Source organism: Hippichthys cyanospilos, chromosome 5, assembly GCF_059441005.1.
Source record: "Hippichthys cyanospilos isolate Australia breed blue-spotted pipefish chromosome 5, RoL_Hcya_1.0, whole genome shotgun sequence".
In the NCBI taxonomy this organism is placed as follows: Eukaryota; Metazoa; Chordata; class Actinopteri; order Syngnathiformes; family Syngnathidae; genus Hippichthys; species Hippichthys cyanospilos.
The window spans coordinates 24332485-24359712 of record NC_142373.1 but is presented as its reverse complement, the minus strand read 5'-3'; the positions used below and the strand labels follow the sequence as shown (position 1 = coordinate 24359712).

The following is a 27228-nucleotide window of genomic DNA, read 5'->3' as shown; positions in this document are numbered from 1 at the left end:
GTGACTGCTATACAGTATGTCATGTCCCTTTTTCCCCATTTGTTACAAAGATGGGAGTTGATTCAAACCTCCATGTGTGATTATTGCTGTCATGGCAACAGCCAGACAAACATCCAAATAAATAAAAGTTTTGTCTCACAAGACAAAGAAATGGGAACAAATCAACACAGCTCCAGCTTTTACGCGCTATGTAAGTTTAAAAACAGGGAGATATTTCTGATCAACGCTGTCAATGCTAATATTTGTGTGGTAGCAATAATATAATAAAAAATGCAATCAGCTTTTCAAAGCAGTTCCACACTGGCAATGACAAGCCATGTAAAAAACTCAAAATTAAGATTTGTTTGCATGCATTTTGGTTCTTTAACTCATCGCTATTCATCTTTCACACAGCCACTGGAAAAATTAATGTATTTAAGCCCGAATGCAGGTGACACCACATGCTGATTCTCACACAAACTCGTCTTTTCCCACTTTTGTCAATATGATGCTGTCATAATCGGCAAAACCTGAAAGTTCTTCAAGCCCCAGTGTATAGTATTTAGTTATGAGTTTTAAAAACCCAACTAAAATTTCAATAACATGCAAATAAAATCATTCTATCATATCAACATTTTTTATATATATATTCGTAGATCTAGTAATTGCTAATTACCGTAATATTACATTAGTCAAAGATAGCGAAGAAGGGAAACTTCCATCCATCCATTTTTTTCGAGCCGCTTATCCTCACAAGGGTCGCAGAATTGCTGGTGCCTATCCCAGCTGGCTTTGGGCGGGGGACACCCTGAACTGTTTGCCAGCCACTTGCAGGGCAGAGACGGACTACCATTCACGCACCCAGTCACACCTAAGGACAATTTAGTATGTCTAATACACCTGCCATGCATGTTTTTGGAGTGTGGAAGGAAGCCAGAGAGCCCGGGAAGAACATGCAAACTACACACTGAAAGGCTGGAGTGAGGTGGATTTTAACTTGGTTCCTTGAACTATGAGGTGGACATGCCAACCGCTGTGCCACCAAGCCATGCCGGGTAAAATTTAGAGCAGGATAAGTTAAACAGTGTGTGCTTCTGACACATTCTCACATTAATTAAACCCTACATCCTGTCTTCTGACTGTGGTTCGTGTCATTCCCCAAGAGCTATTGCCACCAGTGTGGCAGGTAAGATGTGTAAGAAGAAGTACTAAAGAGCTTAATGCACCAGTGGACACAGGTGACAATATAAATGAATGCAAATGAATACAGTCAAGATACCTACCCGCTACCTACTGTCTTCTCCTCCTACTGCATTAAGGCCTGATAAATATTCCAGCTTCTCTTTGTCTCATCATTATCCGTCAGCTTCTCGGATTCATGAATATGGGCAATCTATCAGCTCTGTGAAGACTAGTAATCCTTGTTCCAGCCATTATTCTTTTAAGATAGACTTTGGGTAAAATTAAATTGTTTTTATTCATTTCTATGTTAAACTTTACCCCTTGCTGATATACCATCAAGGCTCCCTCAATATTTAAAATAAACACACAAACCCAACAGCAAAAATATTGACAAACACATCAAAACTTTCTCCAGGTGGCAGTTTAGTTATAGTTTATGGTTAACATCAACATTTTTTTGCTAATGAAACCTTCCTGTTTCATGTAAAACAACAGCCACACAGGGAAATACTTATGTAATGATTCAGATGTATTTGCAGTCTTTTGTGATTACATTAGGGGGAATAGGTATTGGTAAAGGGATCAAAACACATACACACACAAACAGTATCAGCATTAGATAACAACAAATGCTAGTAAATACACCCCCAAAATTGATGCATTACGATTAGAGCTACAACTTCAAACCCTTTTTTAAGTTTACTCTGTGGATTTGTGCTGCACTGCCAGACAATTTTTGTATCAACAAAGGGCTTTGTGCATGTCTAGATAGACGTTTATAACCTAAGCCGTGTTTTTGTTGGATGTGGCGTCAGTCAATTCTGAGCGCTGGAGCATTGCACTGTCTCCTACCTCTTTTTATTGAAAAGGTGTGACTGCTTTTGCCCAACTTCTAATGAATGTCAATGGGCCTCTCTGGATTGTGGTTTTAGCTTAGGAACTTTACTTTCCTATTTGAGCGAGATGGCCCAAGAGTACTTTTTAAAAAGGTTGTTTGAAGTCTAAAAAATGCCTAAGAATGATTTGATCCAACCTTTAGCCCAGTACTTCTCATTTATATTTTGCAAACCCCTAACATTGACACAAGGAAAAAGAAATATTAAAAAAAACATTCAACATCTGTTAACTACTTTTACGCACTGTTTATACAAGTTAAAGGTTTGCCTAAGCAGATAAACACTCAAGTGAATGAAAGTGCCTATAAAAAAATATGCCAATCATTATTTTATCACAACTACACTTCACATGGCAAAAACAAATCCTTTTCCCTGGGGTCATCCGCACCTGTCGACCCTGCAGGAGGTCCTGCCCCACTATTTGGGAATCACTGCTTGAGTCCGATTTGACCAGAGGTTACTCCAGACCAACCTTTGCTGAAGAATATTAGCTCTAGTATTGGGCAGAAGGATTTTAAGGCATTGGCCATCGACAAAGTTTACTGGTTATGCAAAATATCTGAAGAATACAGACACATTGGAAAACAAAAGTGCTGCAATGAACAATTATTTTAATAATCGAATAATCTGTTGATTATTTTGTCACCTAATCAAATTGAAAGAAAACATTTTAATTTCCATCCCTTTAATGGGATATTTTATTTTTACTATGTATATTTTTATGAGCTGGTTGATAGTTTTGTCCAAGATGTAAAGTAGAATTTTTGTTAAACTTTTATTCAACACGCTAATCAGGCTGCCTTCACAAAGGACTGACAGTATTCCCAGTCAAGAGAATAAAATTCTGAATTTATTGACAGATTTATGTCTCTAAAAGACAAATCGATAAAAAATTAATATCTATTAAGTTGAAAATAGATTTTTTGTCGATTCATCATTGCATATATATATATATATATATATATATATATATATATATATATATATATATATATATATATATATATATATATATATATTTTATGTGCTATATATATATATATATATATATATATATATATATATATATATATACACAATATTTGTGGATCATTTCATATGACATAATTAGAGCATTAAATTTGTCAATAAGTCAAAGCAGTGAAAGTATTAAGTTACAATTTTAATCCTACACATCATATTCATGTTTTTTCATACCTCATAATTTATGGTGTATAAAAATAAAGTGTCAGGGTCGGGCGAGGCAGGGAGGTAGGCGGGTGTGCTAGAGGTGGTGGAGGACCCAAATGCAGGGAGTCTTCGAGGCAGGGAATGTGTGTAATAATCCATGTTTATTCTTTGAGGGGCAGACAGGAAAAAAAGCAGAAAAACAGAATAGCAAAAACACTAGCGGGCAGACTGGCATGTGGACAAGACGAGATGTGAGATATAAGAAAATGATCCGATACGGGCTTTAATACACTCTTGGCTTAAATACTCAACCACAAACTAATGACTGACGCGCAACAGGTGGGGAGGAAACAATGAGCAGGGCAAGCGGATTGGTGGAAACACGAGGGACAGGTAGACTCAGACAGGTGGACCTAATCAAAACTAACACAGAATGACATAAGAACAGAAACAGGAACTACACAACCGGAAGAACAGAAACCCTCAAAATAAACCCACCACCCAAAATCCAACAGACCATGACATAAAGTGCCATCTTTTTATTCATGAAAAATCAATAGGACAGTGAATTTCTAGATCATCATAAATTTAGCTTCTTAAAGTTCACATTTGAGATCTACATCAGCAAATTAAGATAAAGAGTGCTGTACTTCCCTGTTGAAAAGGACGGATTTTTTTTTTTTATCCCTCCTATTTGTAATAACTTGACTTAATGACGTTTTCTACAAAGATTAAAGAAAGATGGTATAACTTCTTGACTGACTTCTCGAAAAGGCCCAGAGGGTAAAAGGTTTTAAAGCCACAATCAGGAAGTCAATCACAACTGTATTGACAGTATAAAAATCCATCAATTAAAAATTGATATACAGTACATATAATTCAGAGGTGTTTTATTTGATTATTCATTATTTTTGATTAATTTGTTTTATTCACAATAACGTGGTGACCAATGTGCCGGGTGGATTGTCATCCTAGCGTCCCCCTTTCGTCCATTCATGTAATGAAATATAAGCACAAACGGGGAACTAACTGGCTTTGCTCCCAAAAGGAAAAGAGAGTATTCCAAGTCCAAACCACACAACATAGCTTAATCTCACCAAATTGTCAAATGGTATAAAACAGCCAGCACATAAAAAATAAATAAATAAAACAAAAGCTTTGGCACACAGAGTAAGCGAAGAGGGCTCAAACATGCTCTATTTGTTCATGTTTTCTATTAATAAGAACACAGGCATAACAAACCAGATGAAAAGTCAACATTGTTGGTGTGCGTCTTTCAGCACCACAGAGGTGTGGAAAGCAACGAAAGAAATGCTGTTTATTTCAGCACTCCCACTTAGGTAAATACAGTCTCGCCTATGAGGCTGAATACTATTCATTTACTGATTCTCATGAAAACAATTTATTCTACCAGGAAGCAATTGAAGTTATCCGTACTGGCTTACAGTTATCTGTCATTTCTTCCTCTGTACTTCCCGTGTCATACTTTATCAAAATAGGGATGTTATTTTTTTTTTTCAGCCTCTGAAAATGATAACATCAAAATACGCGTTTGGAATCTTGATTAGAGACTGATACGGCTAAAGAATAAAAATGGGCAAACCGCAAAATGGAAGGAGATTAACATCAACATATTTGACTAGCATTTTTGTTCATCCATTTCACTTCTTTGATCATATGTGCTTTCACCATGGTTGAGGCACCGATGTGTTTTAGTGTCACTAAAAACACCACAAAAAGCCAAAAATAAAAGCCAAAATACGCAATAAAATGTTTTTTTTTTTTAATACAGAAAGCTGTAAACACCTTAAATCGTTCTTTGAAATGACCAGACAACTCCAATTGATATGGGCTGCCAAATCTGTCTCAAAGAGCTTGCTCAAATTCAATGCACATATTGGAAGAATACACAAAACAAATACTGCTACTACTAATAACAATAATAAGAATCATGTAACTCAGGACGGAACAAGATCTCGAAGGACAAGAGCTAGCGAGATTAAAACCATGAGATTTCTCCTCCCTGCACAGCATGAGATCTGTTTTTGTGGGCTTGTTGTACCATAGGTGCAATGGATAACACAGAAGAATGCCTTGCATGACAGAAAAAAAGATTAATGGTGAGGGCCAGCCACCGCTTCAAAAGGAATCTTACCATAAGAAATAATGTATAGGCACCAACACCTTGGAAAGCTTTTATTTTGAAGTTCTTCCCGGAAGTCTGTCGCAACAATTGTCAATTGATTTTCTACTGCGTAAATTGTTTCGAGTTGCTGCAGAAATTGTTTTGAGTTACGACTACCGTTAAAAACAAGTCAACAGTCAATTGCCAAATTAGTGCATTAAATCCAGCTTAATTACACTAATATTGTACAGCACCTGTCTGTCGCCAGTGTTTAGTGGCGTGCTTATAGCATAAATTAGCCACTAGCTAAGAACCCAACCAGGCTCTTGAGACCAGTTCCACTACTTTTCAGAGGAAGTTAATTAGATTTAAATAAGTGCATACAGTACTTTGATGCTGATATCCTGTTGCTACTGATTGCTGTTGAACATACCAGCCTGAGTCAAATGTGTCTGTGGATCTGATGTCATTTCGTCTCATTGAAAAGTAAAATTACGAGGAGAAAATTGTCAAAAAATTGGATTTACATTTAAGGTGACTCAGAACACATGAGACATCTCGTCTTGTGGGATTCCTGTCTTGTCCCATCCCTAATAATAAGAGTTTCTGGTGATCCTAACAGCAACTTCCTGCGTATGTTTTACTAACACCTGTTTTTCAGACCGCTCCTTTTGTGTTCTGTTCCTTCAAAATAATGTATATACATGAGCTCAAGAGAAAACCACAGCTATTGATCCGTTATTTTTTTTTCTCACTCGGGTAATGAGGGAGTTGAAACCTATCCCATCTAAATTTGTGCAAGATGTGAGGATAGACACAGGTTGCCAGCCAATGGCAATACACAAGAAACCTTTTCTCATCCCATTCACACCTTTGGCCATTTGAGAGTCTTCACTTATGTGCTTTATTTTTTAAATGTGCGAATCTGAAAAGTGTAACTGATGCAACAGGTCCTTTTTTTCAAGCTTGAGGGGTCAATAAGCTTCATTGTTATAAACAAATCAGGCATTTTTCATTCTTATTTCTTGCCTCATGCAAAAAATATTTTTTAAAAGCCAGCATCTAAATAAATTAGGAGCAGAGAACATAAATGTATGTGTAACACATCAATCTGACACATAATTGCCATAATTACATAATCGTATGACTCTGATAGGCTATAATAAGAGATGAGATGTGGTGGTAACACGTGGCCGTGGCTTGAAGCTACAGTTGTACAAGCATGAAAGAGATCCCCACCCCCCACTCCCCACCAAACACACACACATGTATGCATGCTTGTGTGCGCGCACACACACACACACACACACACACACACACACACATGGACCAGGTTGGTTTCACAAATGCAGCCAATTAATTTGAAATTGGAGAGCTACAGAATACTAGTCAGTCAGTTATTTCTCCAAGAGGAATATGAAGAAGCTCAAAGAAATGTCTTGAGCCCAGGGTTTAATTGCAAAACTACCATTCCCGGGTGCTTCTGAAATGAACAAAAGGAATGGGACATCAATAGGAAATGAAATGAGGAATCTTGGGGGAGTTTTGTGTTTCCAGACTTAACTGTTATGTTTGGACATGGCGAGTGTAGTTTTGGAAGGAAGAAGCCCCAGAAATGAAAGAAACTGAGAGGAATGTGGCTCAAACTAAATAGTGGTTTAGTAAAGAATATCGAGGCAGGGGCAACAGGGACAAAGTGACAACCAAAACTTGAAACGGAAACAAACTCAAAGGGCATAGTGGGGAGGCAACAGGTAGATTGGGGGAACTTGGACCGTGGAAACGGGTAACATCCGATAGCAGGGAAAAAGCAAAGGCGAGAAAAAACTATGACCCGACAACTAAACGGAACTAAACTGGAACTTAAGTACACTCACACTAAATTAGGGGAAAGCAAAATAGCTGGATGGCATGAAAAGCAGGGAGAGGAGATTTGACAGATTTGACACGAGATCAAACTAACGAGAACACAGACAATAAAGGCAGATGCAAGTGGAACAGAAGCATGAACTTAAGAACAAGAACAAAACCCCACAACAAAAAAAACAACCCATAAAAACAACAAACCCCAATCAAACATGACAATAACAAATCTCATCTAAAAAAGAAAAAAAAAAAAAGAAAGATTTCCCTTTAAAAAAATATATATATATTTTTTGACTGCACATAAAGAAGAAAAATAGCAAGGCAACCCTTTCAAATAGTGAGGTAAAGCTGCAATAAATTAATTTATGGTCACAAATGAAAACCACGCAAAATTGGGAAGATGCAATAACCAAACACGAAGTAGCGAGGGGACTCTTTGAGGGCTCAACTTTCATTTTATTTCATTTGAATTCTCCTTCTAGGTAGGGATTAGTAAACAATGTGCCCAGTTGCTAATGTAATATGATTTGTTAAGCTCGCTAGCGTGTCTCTGGAAAGTTAGCTCCAAGTGACCATGAGTTCCTCCTCTCAAACGCCATTTCACAAATTATTTCAATAAATGGAAAATGTGATTAATAATAGTCGAAACCCCCAAGGATGCAACTCTTTACACGACATCAAACACAGTCCAGAATCACGTACAGGCATGTGGAATAATACATTCCACATATGCATCATGTGACATAGTGTGGTTGCACTTCCTCATCTCATGGCAGATCATCATGTCATCGAATACTAATCCAAATGCCATAAACTGCCAGTTCTGGGATGTTTTTCTTTAACGAGTCTGTTTTGGTACTTTGAATGTAATGCTCTCATTCATGCATTAAAGCAAGTTGTGTCAAGACAATGTTCAATGTTTTGCTTACATGAGAGCAACTGCCCTTCCCACTGCAAAATGTCTGCAAAAAGTTTCGAAATACCTTTTGAGTGGTCATGTACTTGGATAATGTCATATAAATAATGTCATATTTTGTTCAGTCCTCAATGTTGTCATTCTCGTGACATAGACCTGCCACTGATGACATAATATATATGTGACAAAACAGTCTGCGACATGGTAGAGCTATCCCCACAAGTTTCCACTTTGATGTTTATTTGTAATTAATTGTAAATCAAATGAGGCATAAAAAGATGATGAAACCTGAAGATGATAAGATAATTGATCACAATGATGTTAAAAACTTAAATCATGCTTTCCAATTGCAATAATTAAATGTGAAAAAAAAAAAAACAAAGACACACAGTGGCAAAAGTAAAAAAAGCAAATGTGACTGAGGGCCGCAAAAAGGAAAAGACACTTTTAATGCTGACACAATCACAAGATCTGTGACGGTCAAACTCCGTTCATTAGCAGCAGAGTGACACAATGCACTCACATTCGCAGCTGTGTGGCACTCGCGCGTCACACAAGTTTGAAAAACACAAGACTACTTGATTTAATAAAAGAATGTATAAAATTTTGGATGATGTGTAAATGTTATATACAGTACACTGTATATGTGATTTTATTTATGTATTTATGATTGTATATGAATTATGTAGTATGTGTTATTATGTTCACTAAAATAAACTATCAAACAAAGGGAGACAAAAAAAGATGCTCTTGAAGAATTTATTTTGATTTTGAACTGCCATTTAACATCTATTTTCTATAAATATGTTGGGACTAAATAGGGAGGCATGTCCAGTCTGTTAAAGAGAAGATGTAGCTGTTGGAGAGAAATATAAAAAAAAAATTAAATAACTAAAAAAAATTATAAACTACATATACCATCTTTTTGCGTAAAGATCTGATGTTATTACCTGTGGCTTATAGTCCAGTGCAGCTTATCCGTGACAAAAATCTTTTTTTTTGCTCTTATTTTGCTGCTACAGTTTATATACCGATGTGCCTTATAGTCCGGAAAATATGATATATATGTATATGATTGTTGATTACAGTGCCAGCAGTGTTTTTGAAGTAGTATGATGATGTGGCCCACCGCGGAAAATACGTTTAACTCACCTGCCTCCAGTAATGTATAATTCCAGTGAACTACAGCTAATACTTTCAAACATACTGTGTTATGCAATCAGAGCAGCAGCTTATTTGAGTCCTTACGGGACCACGCCTATTGTCCAATTGCATATGGAAACCTGGTAAACATTTCTATGAAATAAATAAAATCAACAGAGCAACAGGGATACGTGTATGCATAATGCATGACAACAAAAGGCTTTTGTTGGTCTTGTAGTAGCTTGAACTTTAGCCATGAGCCACAAAGCATATTAACCGCAGGTCTGAATTTGCACTTTAAGGCTCAGTAAAGCCTCCAGTATACTGTATGTGGTCCATAAACAGGTGCATGCTGTGTTTTTGCATTGCTCGGTCACCATGCTGGAGAAGTCAATATTTGCAGCAATTAAACAAAAGCAGGAAGAGATTAGCAATTGGAGAGTCATGGTACAGCTAATGACACCATAAAAGGCTCATCTGACATTCCCAAAACAAATACTGTACATGCAAAGGTCTACATCCCCTTGATTGAATATCATCATGCAAATACGCTGCGGTCAAACACATCAAACGAGATTTTGGGTTGGTTGCCACGCTGCGGTGTTTTGACTGTCCTCAGACGGCCACTGCAGGGACATCGCTTGTCCCTTGGCTTCGGCTGCCACTTCTCGTTTGGGTCACTTGGCGCTGACTTTGTTCAACTGGCAGTCTGGCTGAAGAAAGTGACTCCAAGCAACTTTCACCTATCTTCACAGTCACATGACATGACAAAGACAAGGGTTCGATTTTTCAACTCGGTGTCATTAATATTTAAGACATGACAGAATATCTTTTTACGAGCTGACTACTCAAGGTGAAGCATACCCAAGGTGTATCAGGGCCATACTCAAAAGAGAAAAATAATACTGCGAGGATATAGAGTACATCAAAGTCAAGATTCCTTCGAAGCACCTATTTTTCCTTTAAAAATGATGAGACGGTAATAACTTTTTATTGAGAAATTTTTGCACTCATTTTTTAAGTTACAACTTTAATCTATTTCAATTATTGCTTATCTCTGAAAAAGTCACTTATTTCTAGAACCACAAAGTTTTTCAGGGGACTTTATTCCTCATACATTTGCAGTGTTTCTTGGACTATAACTGACACTCCTTTTCATAGTTTGGCTTCTCAAGAGATTGAGACTCAGATGCGACTTGTAAGTACTAAATTTAGAGCTCAGAATGGAAGCCAAATTACCCATTTCTTAGGGTGTCCCAAAGGTTAAATGACTTTTTTTTTGGCATTGGACATTGGTGTGAACGCGAGTGTAACTTGGTTATTCTTCTATATATAAAAGATCCAGCCGCAAGGAGGTTTATTCCGGCCGACAAGATGATTTTTGTGAAACATTAATAAATATGAATTGGAACGGACCCATTAGTCCACTGTCTACAATACTTTAATGCCCTTGCATTTATTAAAGAATTCACTCAGTTGTGGTTCAGTCCAATTGCTACTTCTATTGAAAGAAAACGAGAAAAAACGGTGCATCGTCCTGAGCTTCTCTGAGCCGCAATTCATGCTCGTGCATGATAATAACTGACTCTCAGTCCTCTTACACAAACTTGTTCATGCCAGACAACAACAAACGAACGTTACAATACACAAAAAAAATCTTAATTTTATAAGCAATGCCCAGATGAGCACTGCAATTTACAAGTGGAAGTAACCAGTTAGTGTGCTTGTACCCAATGGCTTGCTGATCGCATCAGTGACAGAAATTGAAACATCACATTACCATTAGCATCGAGCTTTGTCGCGCTACTGCTCAGCGCAGGTAAAACCCTTCTACCCTGAACACACTCACAATGGGTGTGGGTTGCCATTTGGGCCATTACCAGACATTCAGCTTTGGTCCCTGTTACATTATAAACAATCAGTGTTGTATTCTTTTTAAATTAATTTTAGAGCTCAGCAGTTAGCACATAGAGCCAATGTCATTGACATGACGTTGTGACTTCAACAGTTTTTTTAACATCTTCTGTTGTGTATATCATTATGTATGTTGAATTTCACTGCACTCCTTGCAAAGAAATTGTACCATCAAAGATTTTGATTGGGGCATTTTCCTCCCACTGGATGATTGTGTTTGACTGTAATTATGTGATTACTTTGAGTTCATCTTATGTGTTCTATACAACAATAAGCATCTTAAGAGCAACTGTTAAAAAGGTCATAGAACATTTCCATTCATTTCATGCAACCTAAAAAAAAAAAATGCTATGATACACAGGGGACCAAAAAGTAGGTTTTGGTCACAATCTGGCATTGTCAGGTGAGGAGGTGGGTGGGGTGGACCCAGATTCAGGGAAGCAGGGTGTATGCAATAAAAATTATTTAATAAAAAGATGGTGTGAAACAAGCAAGAACAAAAAGGGAAAAAAAAGTAACAACCAAAAGACACAAGCAATTCATTACTATAGAAACACTTGAACAGGCTCAAAGGAACAAACAGTACTGACACTCACTGAAACTAACTAGGCTAGACAGCAACAGGAAGACAGTTAGACACTAGCAACAGCAATAACCCAACACCAACTGAAAGGAAATTGGAAACTAAATACACTTGCAACTAACGAGACAACACAAAACACCTGGACATGAAACAATTGGAAGAGGGAGCACATTGGTCAACACAAGAGGGCAGGTTAACACAAACACAATGGACACAATTATATTGACGAGGACAAACACGAAGGGAACAACACAGTTGGCAAGGAATTGGGACCAGGCCAGCACGCGTAGCAAAAATCTACGTACATCGTATATCTCCGAGTACACATTGAGGGTTTTTTTTTTTTTTTACTCACTTTCAACCCCCATATTAGGGGGGTCAACTTATAACCACATAACTCAAAACAGACCATTTTTTCCCATATATCTGTGTTTATATAACACTAATTTGAATGTGAAATAAGTAATATGTCATTTACAAGGCTTAGAATTATTATATACTGTATATCTCTAATGTGATATAGTAAGCATCAGTTTTAGAGCCTTTGCACAGAACATCGCAAAAAAGGCACTTTCGTCAAGCGTTGCATTCTTGCCTCTTTGTTGTCAACAACAAAACTGCGTGTATATTTTTTTTCAGTCGACTTTGACATATTATGAAAAGGAAAATACGGCTTGACTTGTCGCCTTCATTTCTTAAGCGAGTGTTTGAACAAGCCGGCACGGATGTTGGCATGTGTGTGTGTGTGTGTGTGTGTGTGTGGGGGGGGGGGGGGGGGGGGGGGCACCGAACGGCAACCTTTCATGCTGTGATCTCACAACGGGAGGTGCTATTTGGCCTGTCAGATAGGGATGATGATTTTAAGGGCTTTTCGACAAATTAATATTCAGCTGTATCAAAATTTAAAAAAAAAAAAAAAAAAAGCATTGGAACTTCAAATCGTTTTATTGTTGCAACGTTAGTTTCAGCATTTGCGTCTAAGCAAGTGCACTTGTCTCGTTTCCGCCCCCACCATAGGTCTAAAAGTACTGTCATTTTGTCAATTTAATAACACACCATGTGTTATATTTGGACAGCCTTGATCTATGTGACCATTCAAGTCGGGAGTAGATTTTTAATTGGGTTTTTTTAAAATTCACACAAATTGAATAAAAAAGGGGAGGGGGGTGGTCGACTTATAAGCGAGGTCCACCTGTTCTCTGAAAAATACGGTAGTTGACATTTACTGTTTGCAAGATTTATTTCATGATTTTACCTGTCTGGAGTTTCCCTCATCCTCAGATCCTCATCCTTTTTTTTTTTTTTATTTTAACTAATATTTCCCGACACATTCACCATTTTTTCCTTCCAGTGTTTCTCCATCAGAGGGAAAAAGCATACAGGAAGAAAGTTTGCTTGCTTTCATGAAAGCACATTTTTATTTCTGTTCTTCTGTTGATTTAACATAATTGGGCTAGAACATATTGTGAGAACATTCAAGAGACTTCATTTTCCTTTCTTTTTTTTTTTTTTGCATAGCAATGTCATATGTCATGATCATGCCTCATTTGCATTTTTAATGCCTGTGGCTACAGTATAAGAAGGCTTTACATCCATGTGTGTACTATACAGTATGGCTATCCGTCGCTGTTTCTTATTTAGTTTAAGTAAAGCTCAGGGAAACCCTCGGGGTGTATCAAATGCTCCATCTGGCCACTTCAGATTGCAACATATCCTAGAGTATAACAAATCACACAAATCCTGTTTGCACTGATAAAATCAGCACATTGGACATATTGAAGATATTTGAATATATGCCACAAATTAATAATGTACAGTATACAGTAATCCACCATCAATCATGGGTGCTACAGTATGTTCCACATTACCCCTGCAATAAGTAAGCCATATTTGATTTTAATACCCCTGGACATGTTTTGTTTAGTTTTTTTTTTTTTTTACTTATTTTTACCAAATGTCTTTATTTGAACTACAAATAAAACAAATGTAGACATATAATTTATCAAGAAAAAATAATGGATAATACAAAAACATTATGCAAACAACGCAAAGAACAAATGCTGTTTTTCTCCAACTCGCAATCTTAACTTTATCTTAAAATAGATAGCACTGATCATGCCCAAAAGTGTTGATACATCTATCAGACTTAAAAAGCAGAATTACTGTGGATGACATACTTTTCAACAAAAACTTGGTTGTGCTCATAATTTCCAGGTTTTCTTTAAAAAAAATGTACACCTACATCAAAGTAAATTCCATGTCACCATCAAGTGGTCAAAAGAGGAATTACATCCTATACAGAAGAACTTGTGACCAAAATAGCTAACTGTACAAAAAAACATTACAAATGGTAAATTGCAAAGTGCCCATAAATTCATGTCATTTAAAATGTATACAGTATAGGCTTCAGCTGCAAAACATCGCAATGTCATCATTGATAGAAAACAACATACTACAAACTACAGAAGTTCCAATGGCAACTTGTTGTACACCGTTTACCTGCCAGTGCTTTTTCCGACCAGCACAACATGATTGTACAGAAATATGAATAGTAGAGGAAAACTAATGTAAAGTCTAATTTAGTGGCTACTCCATTGACTTTGAAGCTGAGCATGACGTCTAATGTTTAATAGAATCGTTTCTGCTTTCTATCAGAGTGCAGCAGCATTAGTAACTTAAGTATCCACCCTCGCTTAGACTAAATCGCCTTCATTTGCTGCCATTAAGGCAGGCTCGAGCATCTTCCTGCTCGGGGAACCTGTCAGCAGTCAGAACACATGGGTACCTCACTTCTATTTACATATTATTGTATTGTTTTTTTGATGGAATGATAAAAGTGTGTGTGTTCAATAGTGCGGTGTGTTGATTTGAAATTAGCTCTGTTTATGTCATGCAGGATGAAACTTTGCGTGGGTGTGGCTATTGTTTAAATTAACTCCGCCATTAATCGATAACAGGCCAAAGATGCAAATAACTCATTAGCAGACACATAGGGAGGTAACAAAATATTTAATTGCAATTTTTTAATGCACTGCAGAGACCCAACTACTGTCATTGTAAGTAGTACAGTGTGTCCCATTTCATACTGCAGGTAGGGAAAGCAAAGCCTTGTGATGTTCTTGTCTGTAATGAACTGTTCAAGAGACTAGATGACTATAAAATTCACACTTAACTCCTTCACACCTTACGTCAGCATCCTACTTACACCTCTCTCAATAAATAAAAAAAAAATATATCTGACGCTGTCATAACAGGCCTGCAATGAACACTTGACCTGAGATGCTGAGTGCATGTTCACCTAAAATAACTTAATCCAAGTCCGTATTATTTGGCAAGATTTGGAAAAACGGGTCCTAATGCTCAGACAAAACAATTGCACTCCTATTTCAGTCAAGAAGGATTGAGTAGGGTTTCAATGTTAAAATTTAAAAACATGAGAAGGGCTATTCTCTAGTCAGGATTTGACTCCCAATAGGATTGATCACAATTGCGCAAAAACGCATTTCCGCCATGTTGCTTTCGAAGAAAAAAACTCATAAAGTGTTTGTTTACAAATGAATCAATTATATTTTTAACAGTCTTACAACAATGTGATCTTGGTGTCTCCCCCAAGAAGGGAGTTTACTTCATACTTTTCCCAAAGACTGAGAGGAATTTTGGGAAATGTATACTCTCTCTGCAGGACACGTGCTAGCCACTTGATAGCATGGGTTTCCAGTTTAATATTTTCATGTTCAAAGTATACAGGTAGTTTAGTTCTGATTTTTTTCAGGAATAGGAAGTACAGGAATGGTAAATCAACAAAAAGTTTGCCATTTCATTACATAAAAAAATTGAATATGAATATGAAATGTGTACCGTGAAGAAAGAAAGAAAGAAAGATAGAACATTCCTTGTTTTTTTAGTGCTTCTTAGCAAGTCACAGTGTCCTATCACTGCTCAGCTATATTTAAGACAAAGACTCCTCCTTATCCTCCGTGCATGCCAAGGAGATTAATACAAAAAAAAAACAACAGTGATTACCATCTAATCATTTTCAAAGGCAGCTTGTTGAGACAACTCTTGGAAACACTACAGTAGTGAAGCTGTATTGCCGAACTGCATGTGAAGATCCACTGAGGCACACTAGACTGAAAAAAAGAGTGATATACAGTGATCCCTCGCTAATTCCAGCCTCTCATATCGTACCATCAGGGCATTGCACATTTTTTTTTCAAGGAACCGACACCTCACAGCAACGCATAATGAACTGCAGCACCCCCCTGCTCAATCATGACGTGGAGTCTGAAACGATCTTCAACCCTAATACACAATCTGATTCGAATGATGGTACATTTGCTTAAAACTAAACCACTGCTTCTCTACATCTGGCACTATATGAGGACATTAGGCAAAAAGCAGACTAGCACGGCCGCACCGCTGTGGCTTTCTGTCTGACAAATGTGCGGAACTTACCGTACATGTGGAGAGGAGTGGAGTGTGGTCAGACACAACAGGGATGACTTTATTGCAAAAATGGGCGAGGGGTGTAGCCAGAACTAACATACTGAGACCTGGCATTCAAAAATGTGACTTGACCGTTTGGAGCCCCATTGAAAGAACTCTGCTTTGTGTTCAAAAAGCAAAGAAAAAAATTTGCCCCCAAAGAAACGGTCATACCTCCAGACTACAGTTAGGAGATCACTGGGCATGGGAAAGAAAGGGGGGGTTGCTCTATTTCACAGCTTTTCACTTATCGTGTGGGGGTTTGGCTCCCCATTTACCGTGGAAATCGAGGGATTTCTGTATTTTCAAAATAACTTTAAATCTTAACTGTTACTCTTAAAATTATACAGAGAGCAATTTCATTTGACTAGCATGAGCAAAAATGTGTGTTTTTGTTGGAATAATTGCATGTAGGTTATCCCATATTTGTGATGCAATCACTTACTCTGTTTGATGCAATCAGTTGGTATGTTTGTTATGTGATCAGTATAATGGTAGATTAGGCTGAATGTTTTCTGTTACTGTTGGTTGCGAAGAAGAGGAATTGATTCGTCTCAATCAGCTGCAAGAAAGAGACTGGCCCGTGATCAAAGGGGTCTCGTGACCCGACCAGTCGCGCGTCCCGTTCCTGAAGGAGATAGCAGCATAGACTCTAAACTGTATTCCTCATTATCATCATCAAATGGTTTACATTGTTGCCAATCGTCTCCCCAATCCTTCAAGGCAACGAGGACTTTTGTACCTCGGGACTTCCTGAACAAATAAAAATAGAGGGTGTTGAGAGGCTGTTTCAGAGCGCGGTCGTATTGTACTTGTGCAGTCCTTCTTTGTTCTCTTCATGCATGATAAAGGAAAAATGCCTTTTCTGCTTCTTTGTGTATAGTTTCTTTTAAATGTCTAACAGGTGAACCTAACAGTTTTGATGCCCTTAGTCAAATCACATTTTGAGAGCCATCTCAAAGATCTAAGAAAATCCATAAAGCACATGGAGGTAATGTTAAAGTGTCATAATTTGATTTTGATTAGTAAAGTTTCGTCCAATCTTCTCCCAGAAGTGGGAGACATCATTAAATTTCTGTGTAGTTATTGGTTTAGACATGCGATTTGTCAGCTGAACTGCACTAGAGCAAGAGCTATTGTAAAAAATTTTTTACATTTTTACTCAATTTAATTTCTTTCTGTACACTTTGAAGTCTTTACACATCAGCCAACTTTTGGGTTGTTCAATACGGTATTTTGCTGTGTTCACACCGAATGTGTAAAAGGTAAAACAATGTTATATTTTGAATTGGGGCACCATGGCACAAAAGCAAACGATGCGTATGGAGCAACGCGAAAGTTTTAACTTTGTTGCGTGTCACGACTGTCAATCAGCTTCAGGAACATTCAGCTTCTCACACAGGGGGCAGGAATGAATCATGGTGGCCGGTATGCAAACACCCAGAGCTATCCGACATGGTTAGCTGAGCTTTCAATATAAAAACGATGTCAAGCAAGAGCACTCACCTGGCTTGTAGAATGGTGGTGGAGGAACTTGGGTTACCTTGTATACACATTATCTACTTCCAGTTTTTAACAGTTGTTGAACTGTAGTTACTGTCCCAAGATTGCGATAATGCAGCATTAACAGTACAATATTTAGCACAGCATGAGACACTTATTGAAACTTTGTTTTATGTCAGATGAGTTTTGACGCAAAGCGAGGGGCATGTAATGCAAAAAAAGGAATAATGGTGCTATAAGGAAAAAAGATTGGTTCTGCTACATCCCAGAAAAGACGAGAAAGTTTGCAGCGCCGCAAACTGCACAACAACCCCGCTCCTTGCGTTAATATGGGAACAGACCAAATGCTGGAAAATAACATTCAGCTTCCAAAAGCCTAGCGAATGAGGGTAGCGAAACGATTTTTCACGTTCAGTGTGAATGCAGCATTTGACGATTGAACCAAGTGAATTGGACTGTTTTGTGCGTATCCTCTTCCAAAATGTCCATATAGCGGGTGTACCCGTCTAAGCCAGGGCTCATCAACCTTTTTGAAACCGAGAGCTACTTTTTGGTACTGTGTAATACGAAGGGCTACCAGTTTATGTGAAGACACCGATCATGTTCATGATTTTTCACAATAATTAAGGAACAGCTGTAGTAAATATGTAAATTAAGTGTAATATGTAATGTAAATGTATACATGTATAATTGTTTGTAAAATTAATAGAAAATCACCAATGTTCTATCTTTTGTAAGCTATTTGCAAAACAGGCCTGTGGGTGATCTTTGGGGGCTGTGCCCGCAGACACCACTTTGTTGACCCATGCAAGTTTTTGTCTGAAAGCATGGACGTTATGCATGTTAATGAAATGTGACATCGTTTGCGATCAATCCCATTTATAGGCTCCTTCAGTCATTGCTTCATGTCCTTAATCTCTTCATGCTTTTTTTTCCTCTCTTGATCAATTAATTTAGGATTTACAGTACCAGTACTTTCTTTTTCTGTGCTGTTGTTAATGTATTGTTTTTAAAAGCATACACTAAGAGAATCTTTCTCTTATCTCAGTTTCAAAATTCTTGCTGGATGATAAATAGAGTGGTATTGGAGCAACTAGCCATAGTTTACATTCATGTGGTTCCTACATTAAAGTCAATCAAGTGGTCCTCTCTTGATGATCGCACATGGAGGTGATGAGTTTAAAAATATAATAAAGAGGACAGAAGAAGGTATGCCCGCGCGCACTCCAATTAATTTGACTTAAATCGTGCTACAGTATATCGGCAATGCCACATCTTCTACCTGCTTTCATCTGTTTTGAAGATTAATTTACTTTCATCCACCTGGTCAGGTGCGCAAGGCATTGTAATAGAAAACATCTTTGGTCCGCTGGAATGCCCAGCATGGTGCGTCGTGGTGTGCCATATTCCCAAGTACGTGAAACTAAGCTTGCACCGGCATCAAGACAGACCAGTTTTTACACCTGAGCGCTGACAATGTAAGTAGAGTTGAAAAAGTCAGCTTCAGCTTTTGTGATGCTTTGCCACAGTCAAGTAATGGCTTTTATATGTACACTTTTATATGTACATACACACACACTCACACTGTCATTGACTATCGACTTGTTGGTATCCTGTAAAAGACATTTTATGGTCCAATGAGTGCATGAACAGTAACTGAAAATATGGCCATTGCTGTTGTCGTCAAACCTTGCAGGAAGGCAGCACTTGGTACAACCCCAGCGGAGCAAAACGATGCATGTTTTAAAATGATAACAGGACGCTTTTTATCAATCCCTGAAAGTTTTTTTGTTTTTGTTTTTTTTCCTGAGGAAATAGCATTGAAATGCAATTCATCACAAGTTACTCATTCTGTAATGGATATAATATGATCAAACTATTATTCAGAAGCAAAAATCTACACATTTCTGCAGTTCTCTGATTTAAAAAAGGAGGATATATATATATATATATATATATATATATATATATATATATATATATATATATATATATATATATATATATATATATATATATATATATGGAGAGAGAGAGAGAGAGAGAGAATGTAAGTCTATTCCTTTATTAATGCTTCATTATCACTGCCCTTATTGTCCTATTACTGTTTTTTTGCCTATGTTATCATTTACTCTTATGTGTAGATTATCTCTGCTCAGAAAAGTGAACAGAATAAGAATTTCATAAAAATTTTACAATGCATCTGACATTAATAAAATTCTTAAATGTGTTGTGTTAGAGTGAACATGTAAATAAGTCGAGCTGAGCATTTATACTGATTCGGTAATCAGTTCTCCCTTAATTAATTTTGCAAGAAATGTTTAGTGATTATTTGTCAGAGCAATCATTGTCATAATCTGTCTAAGTGCAAAAGGGAAAATCTTACATTTAAAACTATAATAACAGGGCTCTCAAGATTGTTTTATGAAGTACTTTCTTGATTATAAAAGCACTTAAGAGCCTGGCTAATGTGTTGTTGTGCTTTTCAATCACAGGGCACAAATAACAGCACCGGAGATGCATTACACAGTTGGTACGGTGTGAACTTGGCAAGTTCCTTGAGCACATGTAAATGAGAGTACCAGTGTGTGCAAGGTCACAGGTAGGTGGTTCATTCTCCAAACATGTCACAATTATCTTTGGATAAAGCACTGGCAGAACCTGTTGTTTGTTTGAAATAGTAGATATCTTTTGTGAATCCTGTCCTGGAATTTTTCAACAACTTTGCATACCTCTGTGTTTCGCACTAATCATGAAAGTTAAAAGTTAGTGCTCTATTAAAATTATTAATTAAATTAATTAAATTATTAATTAATTAAAATTATATATATATATACATATATATATACATATATGAATATGAAAATTTGAATATGGCTCGTAAGTACAATGATACATAACAGAATATACAGGGATCATGGTCACCACTTGCTCTGTCATTTGGTTGCAATTTATGGAGGTCACTGTTACGGTCTCATTTGGGAAATGAATTATTCATCCGTGACAGACACCAGCAGGTTTACGATTAATCATAATTTTCCAAATGACACTATTTTAAGTGAGATTGTCTTGAATTCCAATAAGGTGAATGTTACGTTCTGTAACAATTAGCAGAGCAGAGGTCATTGGATGTTAAAAATATCCATGTTGCAGGCCCTTCTCACTTTTGAACATAAGAAGTATCGTTTACAAAACAGCTTATCCATTAGCATTAGCAGGCTTACCTTTATATCTACTCGAGCCAGAAGCTTAGAACACACAGAGCCACAGGGGAACATCCACCTGAGACCTGATGCTGCTTCAGGGCTAATCTGCACTGTCAAACACTCACGAGTAAATAAGCACACACAAACACGGTGAAAAAAGACTTGGTGCTTCAAACGCACACACACACACACACACACACACACATAAAAATGACAGTGACAAGGGGCTGGTTGTTTGACGTTTTCTTATCAGCTCGCGAGGAGCACAATTGCACCTTAAACACTCTGTAAAGTGAATTTATAGATTTTATTTGAACAAATGCACTGTATATGTTTGAAGGAAAATGTTGGGTGTCTACCATAAGTTGCCCATTTCCAATGATATAAACACTTGGGTGTCTTGATTCAAATCAGTGGTTATCTGACATAATTGCAAGTCATGTAGCTACTATTATTTGGCACATTTTTCCCACTATAGTGTTCCCCCGGTTTTGCGGTTAATGACGACTGGAAAAGCCTTGTGAATTTTGACAGGTAGTATTTGCTCCCTGATGGACATTTTAGGTTCATAAATAAAGTGGATGAAATTTATTTAATAAAACCTTCCCTACTTTTTCCCCCACACCCAGTGATCTCCTAACAGTAGTATGGAGGCTGAACAACCTGTGTTCCTGTTTGAGCACAAACTTTATTTTCTTTTCTAACAAACAACAAACAGTGAATGCTCCAGAGTATGGAGAGCGGCAGCCAACTCTCCTCACTCTGACCCACCAGGCAAACTAAACTTCTGAAGGAGCCAGTAGTTGGGAGACACATCTCTCCAGATCTGTCTTAAGTTGCCCTTAGGTTAGTGGCTGTCACACATCGACCACCCCAAAAAACCCCACTTATTTGACTTTATACGGCGCTTCAACACGTGCACCATTTAATTCTGTACTCTGACACGTGCGCAATCCCCCCACACTCCTCCATCCCTGCCATGCACATCCACACACACAGCTCACCTGTAACAATTGTAAACTGTAGGGAGTTTTTGCCTGCTTTTAAGTCGTTTGCACCAAAATGTCCTAATATCATGCCATGACTCCATCAATGTAGAGTGATGAGCAGTGGTTTTGTTTTAGGCAAAAGTGCTTTTATTTGCGCCTGAACAAGACCAAATATTAACAGGCTTTAAGACTGCTTCAGAGTCCATATAAGACTGAGCGTGGAAGTATCACATTATGGAGGCTCTGCTGTAAAGCAGTGATGTAAAGTGTCATAAGGCAGAGGTCCCCAACCGCTGGTCTGTGGCCCAGTACCGGTCCATGGATCAACTAGTATCGAGTCACATGGGTCGCACCCAAAATAATGATGTTTTGTAACTGATTTAGTTTATCCTTTAACAGTTCATTCATTTGTGCTTTGTTTGGCTAGCTAATCTTAGTTCTTATCATCAGCATGTTATATGGTGCTGCCTTGCATGCGCTTACCTCATTAGCATTTTCATTTGGGCCAGGTATTGGTTTCCCTTTGGTAGAAGTGAGCATGTGCAAAGGTTTTGCATTGATAAGTTATATGATAGATTTAATTAATGTAATTTGTGTACATTTTAGTACCGTATTTTCCGCACTATAAGGCGCACCTGATTATAAGGCGCACCTTCAATTAATGACATATTTTAAAACTTTTTCAATCACAATATAGTAATACTCAAAGTAATAACATTAATAACTCAAATAATAACTCTAAACTCTCAATAGCATAATAACTCAATGTCAATATGACCAACCTTGTTCAACTGTAAACACACAAAAGAAACAGGTAAAGCTTACTTTATCAGTTCATTCCCCATCTACGAATCCCAATCTCATTATTGATCCATGTATAAGGTGCACCTGATTATAAGGCACACCATCAGTTTTTAAAAAAAAAAATAGGCTTTAGGGTGCACCTTATAGTGCGGAAAATATGGGATATTTTGAGGTGGCAGCCTCAAAAGTATTTTTGAGACTCAAAAATGCTGAGGGCTCTCATTACTTAGTTGTTCACGGAGAGCTCTAATTTTACGTGCACTTTATATTTATTTTATATTCAGCATTTGAGCTGTCTTGCAGAGTTGAACTTTTATGAATTTTATGTAATTCAGAGGTCTTCCGCTTCAGCGATTGAACTGTACATTGATTCTGTTTTTTTGTTGTTGTTTTTTGTTTTTTTTAGTTATGCACCTAATCTTCCTACTACATTTGAAAACTCAGGTCATTCATTCCCAGTGATTTAATGAACGACCTAATTGATCCTGTTTTTAAAATATCTTCTAAGGAAGATCTCTGTGAATTAGTTTTTGCTATAATCACAATGACACACATATCAGACTTCTCTGTTACAGTTTGTTAATTTTCCTGTATCTGACCTGATAAAATAAAACATTAAACAAACAACATCATTTGTGAAAACAAATAAACAACAAATCCTCACCATGCATTTCAGTCAGGTTTTGCATAAGAGGTAGAAACTGCAGCTTGTGGTTCTGAACATAACAGCATGACGCAGGCTACTCAGGCTCTAACTTGATTAAGCACCAAGTCGAGGCCCACTCAATTAATCGGACCAATTGACTATTGCAGTCCCACACAGCTGTTGCTGCCCATGGAAAGAGCGCAGCAGTCAGAAAAGCAAAGGAACATTGATTAAAGCATGTGTATGGCGTTTCTGGGAAAGACTTTTCCATGCTCGGACTTCAAAAAAAAAAAAGAAGTCTCAATGTTCCCACATCCAAAGTAAAAATGTTAATGAGCATTCATGTGAATCTACTAATAGCGTTATTATGGTAAGTACATGCAGTGAGGCGTCAATCATTTCACACGTTTTCTATTTGCAAGACTGCATTTTGTGCTAAAGTACATACAATCAATGATGACTTATTTGGATAACTGCATCAGTGTCAAATATATTTCCATCCTGATGTTCAGATGCCTAATCAGTATCATACATTTATTTTAAAAGGAATAGAAAAAGTGTACTATGTACATCTTATCAGCACTATGCAAATGGTGAGTTGCAGGCGCAAACTTTCCACCCTGGTAAGTAATACACAAAAATGGAGGCAAAAAAAAAACAATCTCAGATTTTTTACAACCCCAAACTACTTTGTAAACATTTTCAGATACATCTGGTTAGTCTGATTAAAATTGTATTTTTTTTTTTAATTAATGTGGACACTTTGAGCTGCTGTATTTTCTAATGACCACCCCTCTATATACACCATTCCCCCATTTAATTTTTAGATGTGCCATCTATCAAATTTAAAACATCCCTATTGACCCTAATGAGTTAACTACCGAGCCATTTAACCTCTGTTGCTAAAACAGTCACTGTCTTGCACAGATAAAGTGAGGTGACTAATGACATTATTCTACATGTGCACAGCATTAAAAGGAAAATGTGTAAGATTTAAACAGTTTTTCATTAAAAGGAATTAATCAAATGATTATAAATGTCAAAAACTTGCAAATAAATTTGTTCTTAACGACCAACAGTATATTTTAAATATAACCGTAGGTCTAGTTATTAAATTATATTACATGGGGGGTGGCACTCCTCTGGAGGCTGCCATGTCTGTTATTGCTATGGACAACGGTAAATGCAGCACCTCCTGCTTTCCATAATGAAGAACGGTCTAAGTCTTACATATTGTACCTTTAAAGTGGAGGTCAAGTAAAAATATTCTTTAGAATAAAATGTTCTATGAGGCCCCACTCATCCAAGCATGGCATTCTGATTTAGTTTGTGTTTTTAGAAAATAATTCAAGCAGCAAAATTCACTTGTTTTAGTGAGTTTGGGGGGGGGGGGGGTTGCTAGGGACTAAAAATTACATTGCATTGCCCAGGGCTTAGGTAACAAGGACAAGTGCACATGTTTTAACAACGACAAAAAATGTGCCTTTTTCTGTATTTATTGAACAAAAGAGTAGTCTAAAATACAATACTGTATTTTAAATGAGTCAATTACCATATAAAAATAACCGCATCCTGTGATAACCCCCCTCCCCATAAAATGTTATCTATAAATTTTCATTCAAAGATGGCACAAGAATTCCAGCTTACCCTGGCCTTCCAGTGTGGAGTTTGCATGTTCGCCCTATCCCCATGTGAGTTTCCTCTAGGCAATTCGGCTTCCTCCCACATTCCCAAATCATGCATGGAAGGTATATTGGACTCTCTGAATTGTCCTTATGTGTGATTGTGAGTGTGAATGGTTGTTTGCTGAGGAAGATGGATGGATGGATGGATGGATGGATGGATGGATGGATGGATGGATGGATGGATGGATGGATGGATATTTGTGCTGCATATCATTCAATGCCCAAAATTAATACGATAACTGAGTCACCAGTGTGAACATTGTGCAGCAACATTTTTATTTTCAAAGAAATTAATCGAGAGCCACTCTAAGCAGTCCCCTCACTGTGGCAAGTGCTGCAAGGCCCCTGCTCCCCACAATTAGCACCACCACCCCCCTCATATCAGCACCCTGCACCCATTAGGCAGCCAAGAATGGACCACAATAGATTCTTGACATCTGTGCAGTTAATTACAATGGTTGTACACGCTGCTGCAGGAGATGTGTAATTATTTGCGCGCTGGCTATGGAAGGGCCACTATAAGAGAGCTGATGTGATGGGGGCTGATCCACACAGGCAGCGCTTGGGACACAAAGACGTATCCCCGCGACCCCCCTCTCTAGCTACTGTTAGTTTTTTTCTAGAATGCGTGTGTGTGTGTGTGTGTGTGTGTGTGTGTGTTTGTGTGTGCGTGCGTTTGTGTGTGTATGTGTGTGTGTATGTGCGTGCGTGCTTGTGAGTGAATGAGAGCGAGATGCAGGCAGTGGGTGGATGTATTGTGCACTATCATCCTTTTATTCCCATGCAGACGACACCATTATAATGGAGACAACAAGATGAAGAACTGTCTTTATCGTTCAACAATTAACTGTGAAGTGCTGAGCATCCCCACAGAGATGTTTGAGGTGGAACCATATCTCGCTGTCAGAGTATGCAACTGTGTACTGACACACGAGGCCGCCTACAGGAAGTGACAATGGAAGGAAATGTCAAGTTTGCTTTGCGCAAGGATTCAATCTTTTTCAAAAATGGACCCCTCAATATTGAATTGTGATTCATACAGTAGATGGATGTTGGTGTGCTTTTGTGCACGATCATGAACACGGCATACCATATTCTCAAGTCAATACAAAGGTACAGACATTCTGCCCACCTGTTTGATATTTTTCCGACAAGGCCAAGGATTTGGTTTCCATATACCATAGAAAATAAATGGACATAAAACAATTCCATGAGCAACTCCACTCTTCAATTTGTCTAATTCTATAACCATATACATAAAATATAGGGACACCATGCTCTTCATATTTACAGTGCTTTTAAAAAGTACTGTATTATCATATTTACACATTAGACCTGCTAGAAGAAAAGAAGTGTAATTATTGAATTGCTAATTGATGATCGACTGAGGAAGTGCTGCATTCTGCCTCCTATGGAGAAGGTCACTTGATAACAACATCATTCTGGGAGATTTTACTGAGGATATTATTATATAAACTTGATGGTTAATGGCAATGCTGGGCCTGGCTAGTGGGCTTGTGTCATGTAACGGTAGCCTTTTTTCAAGTATGTCATATCTCTTTCCACAATGTATTTGACGGGGTTTTTTTGAACCAAAACCAAGCTAGCATTCATCAATGGACCCTGCTTTGTGCATTGGAAAATAGAAATGTGTAATTTCAAGCTGTTTAAAAAAAGCTGGAATGGGAGTGTATTACAAAACTAAGGTGGCTAGTTCAACCCCTTAGTTACAATAAAAAGGGTCTCTTTGTCAAATGAACCATTTGCTTATTCATACATTCAATCAGACACAAAGGAAAGAGTTGCTGACCGTTCTCTTTGCAGCATTCACACAAACCCCACAAATATTCAGTGTGAAGGGACAGAAGAAAGGAGCCCAAATGCAAATTTAAGCATCTCGCGCCCGCCCACCTGCCCAGCATGGGCCTGACCACACAGGGAATGCTCATTGCATCTGTTCGTAAACCACTCTCGCCAAAAGCAAAACAAAAGCCCCACCAAAACTGCAAGTAAAGCGCCCCTGCAAACACCAGGATCTATTTCATCAAAACCTCATAAAGGAGTCTCGAACTGCACGTTTCATTCAAAGTACCACTGCAGTATTTTAAGTATTCTGCCAACCACTCAGGAATGAAT

The 27228-nt window shown here is 37.7% G+C and overlaps 1 protein-coding gene across 1 annotated transcript in view; it reads right to left on the bottom strand.

The window, feature by feature from the left end:
* LOC148424068 (voltage-gated delayed rectifier potassium channel KCNH8-like) overlaps positions 1-27228 on the bottom strand; it is a 122670-nt gene that overhangs the window by 95209 nt on the left and 233 nt on the right. The gene's annotated exons all lie outside the window — the stretch shown is intronic.